The following is a 9298-nucleotide window of genomic DNA, read 5'->3' on the forward strand; positions in this document are numbered from 1 at the left end:
GTTTTCTGGCAAATTGTGAGACAGTAGGCTACGGGCTCTGAGTTAGAAAATATGTAGGAAATATAATAGGAAGAGAAATGATTAAGCATTTTCTAAAACTGTTCTAAATTATCTGAATACTCAGAAATCATAATTAAAATAACACTGAAAGTCACAAAATAGTGGCCTTCCAGTGGCTTGGCATACATATTCCATACCAATTAGCTGTGTTTTTATTACATCCAGGCCTCTAAGTCTCACCAAAAATGCAAGCAAAAATGTGGTAAGCAACTGCAAATGGCCAGTTTGCCTGGCTTATTAGAACATATAGGTATGCATGTGGGTGGGTGGGTGGGTGGATGGATGGATGGATGGGTGGAGGGGGGAGAGGGAAAGAGGGAGGAAGGTAGCTATTCAGATCCCACTGAGGAGGTGATCTTCCCAAAACAGTCTCCTGACTGAATCATTAACAAACTGGACTGCATCTGTTCTGCAATATGGCTTCATTGTGCATTATACAAAAATTTAATAGAGATTTTTAGAGCATCCAATTATGACTTCTCTTTTATAACCTAATTTAAAAGCCTCTATAGTTAGAAGATCATAAACACATCATGGCCTTTGGAGTACAAGTCAATGGAATACTTTTGTACAGAATCCAAATGCACCCTCAGATTCTACACCCAACTACATGGGTGTTTTCCAAGGTTTTAACTCATAAATTCCTTTCCCAGAAGCACATAATTTTGAGGAGCCCTCTTACTATTTTTTAAAATTCCTTTGTAATTATATATATATATATATATATGGAATGGAATAAAAATATTGTTTTAAGGTTTTTTTTTAATTTGTATTACCATGTTAGAAAAGATTGCATTATAAAATTGATTTTAATATTCTGAAAAATTTTATAGCATGTAAAGACAAAATTCAACATTTCCTACTTAGCAAGTCATTTATATTATTTAATTTACTTTAACTTAAATGTTTATAAAAATCTTGATTTTGAGCAAATTTATAAAATGACATATCACATTTGAATTGGGAGACCGAATGTCTATTACCATGCAGACTGAACAGAACAGTTTTAAACAAAATAGACAAAAATTCTTAGTCAACTAATATTGTGAATTTTCACATTTTTTCATTACAACTTTTTAAAATATGATTTTTGTGTTTTCTTCTAAATGATAATTTAAAAAGAGTTCAGGCTATTTACAAGCACATGCACACAAAAGATACATAATGGATATAGACTATCTTCATCTCAATAGATAAAAATACAAATTAGATATAATCATCACTATATATTTTTTCTTTTAACAATGGCTCTTGAAGTAGTAGAGACACATTGATTTTGGTCAAGATGAAAGCAATTTAGGACTGTGATCATATGAAAACAGCTGAAGGCCTTCTTCAGACAATTTTGTAGAATTAAATTCTCCTCACTCATCTTTGTTTCGTATGTTTGTTATGTTTTCTGTCTTTTATCAACATTACATTATAGATAAAAATAGTATATGACTGAGAATAAAAATTTGAAATTGCATAATGGTCAACCATCATAGTTCTTAGAGGTTTTTGCTTAACTGTCAAATTGAATAACACTGTCATGACATTACTCACCACTCAGTTGATACACCCTACTATCTGCTCAGACTACTTTTCAAAGTAGGAAAATATTTAAATAACAGTATTATCAACTTAAATGGAAACAGATATCATTATCATTACTAAAAATGTGACCCTTTATTTGTATCATGCTAACATTCCTGGAAATTTTGAGATCCTAAGTTCAAAAAACTTAGAATCACCTAAGCGATGATAGAGACCACCATGCTCTGTCATCCCTGGGGTCACATTTCAGGCAGAATCCAAACCCAGGTGAACCACAGAAATGTCTCACAGAAGCACTCTCTAATCCATCGATTCAGCATGTACCTCTTGAGTTCCACTAGTATTAAACCAGTCAGGGAGCTTGGATTTGAGGAGAGGAGAGACAGAAAACAGAATCCTAGTTTTTGAGCAACTCACTAGATAATCACGGCATCAAAACCTAAGTAAGAGCATTGCAGTTCTGTTCAGTGCTATAACAGAAGTATAAACTATTAGATGAAAGGGATGGGGCCAAAAGGTATAAAAAATGATAAATTGTGCAGGGTACAATTAAGGAAATCTTCACAAAAGTTACACTTGGACTATATCTTCAAATGTGAACGGAAGTTTTTTGGGCAACATCAGATGGGAAAGGACATGTCAGCATAGAGAATGACACATGCAAGGCAGAGCACGACTATTTCAGAAGTGATCTGAGTAAGCCTGTGATTTAAGTTCACCTGTGAAAATAAGAGTAAGTAAGTTGGAAAAGGTCATGAAAGACGTGGCCTACCAGGCAAAGAATTTAGATTTTATATACAGGTGATGGTAAGATATTGAAGGAATCTCAGCCCCAGAATAAAATGACCAGAGATGCTTTAGAAAGATGATTTCTGACAACCAGGACTCACTTCCACCCTTGTGCCTCTGATCCTCCTGTCACCAATATGTGGTGAGAGAAGAGGAAAACTATAGCATATTGATAACATTTGATCTAGGTCTGCGGTGATTTGGAGGAAAAAAGTTTAAATGAATTTGAAGGCACTAGATTTTTTTAACTTCTATGGGTGCTCAGAGACGAGTCAGAGTATTGTTGCTGATATTTTTTGAAATCCTTAGCCAATACTCTTTTCTATAATTTTATTTGCTTCTCATCGAATCATAGCTCGCATCTAGCCCCTAAGTCTCAAAGAGAGTTTAATAATGTTAAGGAATATTTGCCATTTCAAGGTTCCCTAAAAACTTACTGACTTGAAATTACAGCCTAAGAAACAAATTTCTCTTTTATGAAATCACATCATAGATCTAAATTTAGAAATAAAAAGATATAGTGTATACAAGGTTTTCTTCCCTTGTAGTGGCCATTTACTGGGTTATAGCTGTATGTCAGGAACACTTAGATGTATTCCATGCAGTATGCCTAAACCTCTCAACTGAGAGGTTTGAGAATATCCATATCCATATTTGAGAATGAAAAAGCTAAGGATCAGGCAAATTATACAACTTTTTCGAGAGTTCTTTCTCCCCTGCAATACCTTCTGGTAAGATCCAGATCTATAATATTTGCCCTTGTCTTCTTGTTTGTTACCCCTGATTTTACTGATCTACAATGCAACCTAACTGTCCTTCTGGGTCCCTGATTTTGACATGACAGCCTGATTGATATTTTACATTCCATTTTGGATCATACAACCTGATTCTCATCTTCTAGATCCTGATCTCTATGTCATCTTTGCTATTAGCAAAGTCTTAATCTCTCTGTTCAGCATAACAGAATAAATTGATGGCAATCTGAATCTCCTCAGTCATAGAAACTGATGTCTTCTGAAGGTCACTAATGTAGTGAAAAGATGTGAGTCTAACATTCAACTTACAGTAGTGACACATTTCTTAGGAAGCCCAATATAGAGATTATTTAACAGTTTTCAATGAATACATGATTTAAAATTTATAGAAAGAAATGGAAATACTTTCAAATCCATTGCATGATTACCTGGAGGAGAAGATGGAAGAGAGAGACAGAGACAGAGTGGGGCCGTTGGGGGGGGGGGGGGTGGGCAGGGAGAGAGAAAGAGGGAGAGAGAAGAGGAGAAGAAGAAAGAGAAGGAAGAGAAAGAGAGTTTTTACAGCAGAGTAAAGAGCATAGGCATGGAATGAGGCAAGCCTTGAGTTCTGTTTCTTTCTTAATCACTGAGTGACTTTGGGAAAGTTATCTAACCTCTCAGAGACACAGTTTCCCATAAAACAGGATTAATAACATAAATTCACATGGTTGTTATGAGGGTTAAATGAGCTAATGTGTAAAAAGTTCCTGGCCAAAGTAAGAGTCCAGTTAAAGGGCAGGCATAGGGAATATAGTCAATAACATTGTAACAATGGTGTATGGTGACAGATGGCAACTACACTTATTGTGAAAAGAAGTAATATATAGAAGCGTAAATTGATATGATGTAAACCTGAAACTAATATAACATTGTATGTCAATTATACTTCAATAATAAGAAAAAGTAAGGACACAGAGGAAGACAAAAGTAAGCTACTCTTGATTTCACGCTTCAGGTTTTTCATTTTAGAGTAACACTTGTTCTCATCAATAGAAATTCTAGTAAGTCTGCATCACTGTTCTCAGCTCTTCATCTACCTTTTAGATTTAAACTTAAAACCTTTTAACAACCATAGACATAAGAGACCACCAAGAAAAAAAAAATGTTCTAATTCAAAGACAATGGCTAGAGCTGTCCAAAAGGAAGGAGCTGATTTCATCTTTGAAACAAGTTTCCTACCAGGCACTGCATGGTAAGTAATAAATCTTTGTTGGAAACAAAATAAGATACCAGTCTGAAATGTCTGAAAGAACATTAGAGAAATAGCAAAATGATCCCCAAAGTAGCTCTGTAGAATTTCGTTATTGGAATCTGAATGCATAGAAAGCCAAATATTCTAGCAGCAAGACGGGAAAGCAGAGAATTGTTGTGTAGCAGAATTTAAAGTGGCATAGATGCAGTTACTGAACGTAGCATGAACACCACACAGAATCACTAGGCTCCACTTCCTGTGCCAAAACGTCTACAAAATTAATTCATTTAACTTCGTAAAACCTTGTAGATTAGAACAACCAAGAAATTATTATTCCTTTGTTACAGATAAAGAATCTGACACTTACACAAGGAACTTGCCTACAGGCATACAGCTAGTACGCAGGGGAGTTCCTGACCCAACTGAGTCTGAACACAAACATGCCATCGAACATCTTGCCTGTGACATTACGGTTCTTCAGCGGATTTGGCCAAGTCACTGCCATGCTTTTCTAAGATAAGCTTATTAGAAAAAAGTCTCAAATAAAATTTCCATCAGAAATACGTGATTTGAACATTAAGATAATTTCTGTAGTCTCCTCTTCTTTCTTTGGAAAAATAATCTTTTTCTATCCTATTAGCCTTTCCGCACTGATACATGTTCATCTATAGACAAATCAGAAATTGTTTCCACTGTAAATTCTCCAAATGAGATTCATCCCAACACCCTGTTGCAGCCTATTGAAATTTAGAGAAACAAAATGTAAGATGTATTTTTTAAAAACAAATAATGATGGCTTTTTCAATAGTAAATTCTGTGAGAAAACACCTAATAAAAACACTTAATATAAAAAATCTTGGTAACAACAATAATCTGTACCAACATTAGCAGATTTCCTGTTCTTTTCCAGGATTTTATGTTCTTGAATCCAGATTTCCAGAATTTATGTTCTTGAATTTCTAATCCTTTGAAACCTGAATGTTTTCTACTTAATTATTATAACTAGAGATAAATTTAAAAATGAAAAACTGGTTTAAAGTTTTAAATTTCAGTTTACTTATTTAGTTTTATCTACTTAATAAATCAAAAATAAGTAAAATTCTAGTTGGGAGAAAATAGCTACTGTTGGATAAACTTCCATAGATTCATAAAAGGTTAAAAGGAAATTAAAATTCAAGATCAAAGTCTAATATAAATCACTAAGTAAAACTGTGTAACAGCTACATTTTGGCACTAGAAATCACAGCTACTGTAAATGTACAGACTTCAAAAATTTAAAGGGACAAACAAAAATCTTGTTTTTCTTTTACTCTCAGTACAGAGAAAGTTGTTAAATTATACATGAAGCTGTTCCTTCTCTTTTGCTATATACTTTTATCACCGCAGAAGCGTTTTGATTCACCATTCTAAATACTGCTTTCAAGGCGACAGTATGATTTGGTAGTTCTCACTAGAGATTGCTTTGTTTTTGAAGAAATCCCCTTTAAAGTTCCAGTCACAGAATTAAAAGGGATGGGAAATAGCCCAGCTAAATGAAGGGTTCAAAACGATGCCCCCATATAGCAGTTGCAGAACCCATTACCACTACCCAAGATGACAGAGTACTGTAGCAGGTAGAGAAGGGAAGGACAAGTCCTGGCTGTCCTGCCTGTTGACAGAGGAAATAAATCAGCCTACACACTGGAGGATACCTTTCCAGACTGCATGCTGGGAACTTCATTATACAAGCTGTGCCACATATTACTATGCATATTGCTGCTGATTGGACAGAGACGCATATCCACAGCCTATTTCTGTCATTGTCTTATGGGGGGAGATATCTATTTTTCTTCCACAGACAGACACAGGCTTGAACAGGACATGGAGAAAATGATAATATGTGCCCAAAGATCTCAATCTTTAGCAAAATATGCTCTTGACTAATGATTTGTCTAACTTGCCCTGAGCCTATCTCTTGGTGCATAAAATGTGATATTTATGGTTTCAAATTCACACAATCTCATTTGATCTGAATTTGATTCTTATCAAACATAAGTCTTCTTGCCCCTGGTCTCAGCCTCATTAAGAAGAGGGCAAAGTATTTTCCCATAGAAGAATTATCCGTACCTTGACTTTTTTTTTTCTTTTGAATTGGTAATCTCTCTGGTTCATTCATAAAAGACAAACTTCATTTGCTCAGGTTTGTTCATATGCCATGAATGTAGTTTCATCTGATTTGGACCAGGGTGATAATGAAAAAGATTGCAAAGGAAGACTTATAATCTTCAGGGTGGAAACAGTGTCATTTTTGCAGTCAACAACATAAAATTAATGAGCCAAAGGAGATAAAATTAATGAACATAACTATTAGCAAGCTTCCTATAGTTCAGAAAACTAATGTAATTTTAACTATAAATGCCTCATAATTTCGCCTCTTCTTGAGGAATTTTCTAGGTCAATAATTCGGCCACTCTTGCTTTGGTTGATAATATGGTCCACCAAAAAACACATGCAACATTACTATTGCTATGTGTGACACCTTAAGCATTGTAAAAGTATAAGGAAACAGATATTTCCTACAGACTTAAGTCAAATTGGTTTCTGAGTAAAATAAAACTTTAGTCTCAATGCTCAATACCCACCAATGCATATAAGAAAACAAAAACAGGGGTGTGATACATCAACTGTCATTTTTTAAATGTTGCTTGTGGGCAAGAGGTAAATAATTTAGATTCTACATTCCTTTAGTACTAGAATGGCCTAATATGCCATTTTAGATTGTATTTATGGCCTTAGAGAGATGGTTATCTTTAAACAGTGTTTCCACTTTGATTGACATCAATACCTCATTCATCAAAGAAATGCTTCCAAATCTCTGTGAGACTACCGAGATTAGCTTCTGAGTGGCAGCTGTCATGTGATACATTCCTAGAATCAAGAAACTCCTACCAGACTTAATTTTTTGAGTTAGAAACATATTTGTAGTTTTTTGAATATCAGCATTATTTTCTGCTGATTGACATTTGGAGTCTGAATTTACTAGTGTTGGTCTGCTTTTAGTAGGTATCAATTTGCCTTAATCCTCATAAATAAGAAAAAAACAAACAAACAGAATTCAATCTGCCTTTATTTTACCACCAATGATTACCACGATAAGGTTAGTTAACACATCTATCATATCACATAATTATGATTTATTTTTGTGGTATGAACATTTAAAATCTACTCTCTTAGAAATTTTCAAGTATATAATAGAATATTGTTAACTACAGTCACCATGCTAAATATTAAATCCCCAGAATTTCTTTATCTTTTTTTTTTTTTTTTTAAAGAAAATCAAAGCCTGCTTTTACTGATGCGCCCACAGACAGACCGGTGATTTGGAAGGGATGGCGATGCTAACACAACATTTGTGGTTAACGCAACTCAAAACACAGGGGGAAGGAGATGACTTTACAGGGACATGATGCCTTCGGAAGTTGGGGAAGCGGACTCGCTGGCTGCCCCTCTCATTTCATGTTCTTCACAAACTCCTCTCCCTTCTTGATGGAGGCCTTCAGCTCGGTGATGGCTTCCGCGATCATCTTCTCTTCGAAAGAGGAGATCTTGCCGATGCCTAGATTCTTCTCAATGCCCTTTTTCCCCAGCATTAACGGGGTGGAGAAATAGGCACACTCTGCTTCTTGGGACTTAACGAAGGAACACTCCACAACTCCTTCCTTTCCGTTCATCGCATCCACAAGGGAGAAGACAAACCGGGCTCCGGCGTACGCCATGGACAGGGTGGCTGAGCCTGCTCCAGCTCTGGCCTTCACCACCTCTGTGCCGGCCTCCTGGATCCACCCAGCGATGGCTGTTAGCTGGTCCTGGGGAAGGTCCACCTTGGGAGTGCACTGGGAGATCAGGGGGATGATGGTCTTCCCAGCATGGCTGCCAATGACAGGAACATTGACTCGAGCAGGATCCAAACCCTTCAGTTCCGCAATGAAAGTGTTGGCTCTGACAATGTCCAGGGTCATCACCCCGAAGATTTTATTGGGGTTGTAGACTCCGTGTTTCTTGAAAACTTCCGTTGCGATTGGGATGGTGGAGTTCACCGGATTGGAAATGACGCAGATCATGGCCTCAGGGCAGTGCTGGGTGCTGGGCGCAGGCAGCAGACAGGGTGGCCACAATGGAGGCATTGGTGTTGAACAGGTCATCCCGGGTCATGCCTGGTTTTCTCGGGACTCCTGCTGGAATAACCACCACATCGCAGCCTTTCAGGCAATCCGGCAACTGCTCAGGTCCGAGGTAGCCTTTCACGGTTGCTCTGGTCTCGATGTGGCTCAGATCGGCGGCCACTCCGGGCGTATGAGCAATATCGTAGAGGGTCAGGCGGCTCACCAAGGGACTGTTCTTGAGGAGAAGCGCAAGAGGCTGCCCGATTCCTCCGGAAGCCCCTAGCACGGCTACTTTCGCATTGTTCTGGGCCGAGGTGCTGAAGCTGCGGCGGAGAACGGCGCCGGCAGGGCGGGCGAGGGCGGAGAACATAGTTGAAGCTGGCGGGGAGCGGAACGGCAGGAGAAGGCGCAGACGGCTGGCAAGTGACACCAACGACCTCCACACCGTACGGGGCGGGAATTTCTTTATCTTATAACTGGAAGTTTGAACTCTTTCACCATTGAATCTGTAGATGGCTTTTGGTAGTATGGATATTTTAACAATATTAATTCTCCCAATCCATGAACATGAGATACATGAGATACCTTTCCATTAATGTGTGCCTTCTTCAATTTTTTCATCAATATCTTATAGTTTTCAGTGTACAGATCTTTCACCAGCTTGGTTAAATTTATTCCCAAGTATCTTACTGTCTTTATGCTATTGTAAATGGGACTGTTTCCTTTATTTCTCTTTCAGATGTCTTGTTAGTGTACAGAAATATAACTGATTTCCATGTGTTGAT

At 37.3% G+C, this 9298-nt stretch overlaps 1 pseudogene; it reads right to left on the reverse strand.

Annotated features, from left to right (window-relative positions):
- Window positions 1–7848: 7848 nt before the first annotated feature.
- On the reverse strand, window positions 7849–8962 carry LOC118357015 (annotated as a pseudogene).
- Window positions 8963–9298: the final 336 nt, after the last annotated feature.

This window comes from Zalophus californianus, chromosome 5 (assembly GCF_009762305.2).
Source record: "Zalophus californianus isolate mZalCal1 chromosome 5, mZalCal1.pri.v2, whole genome shotgun sequence".
Taxonomy (NCBI): Eukaryota; Metazoa; Chordata; class Mammalia; order Carnivora; family Otariidae; genus Zalophus; species Zalophus californianus.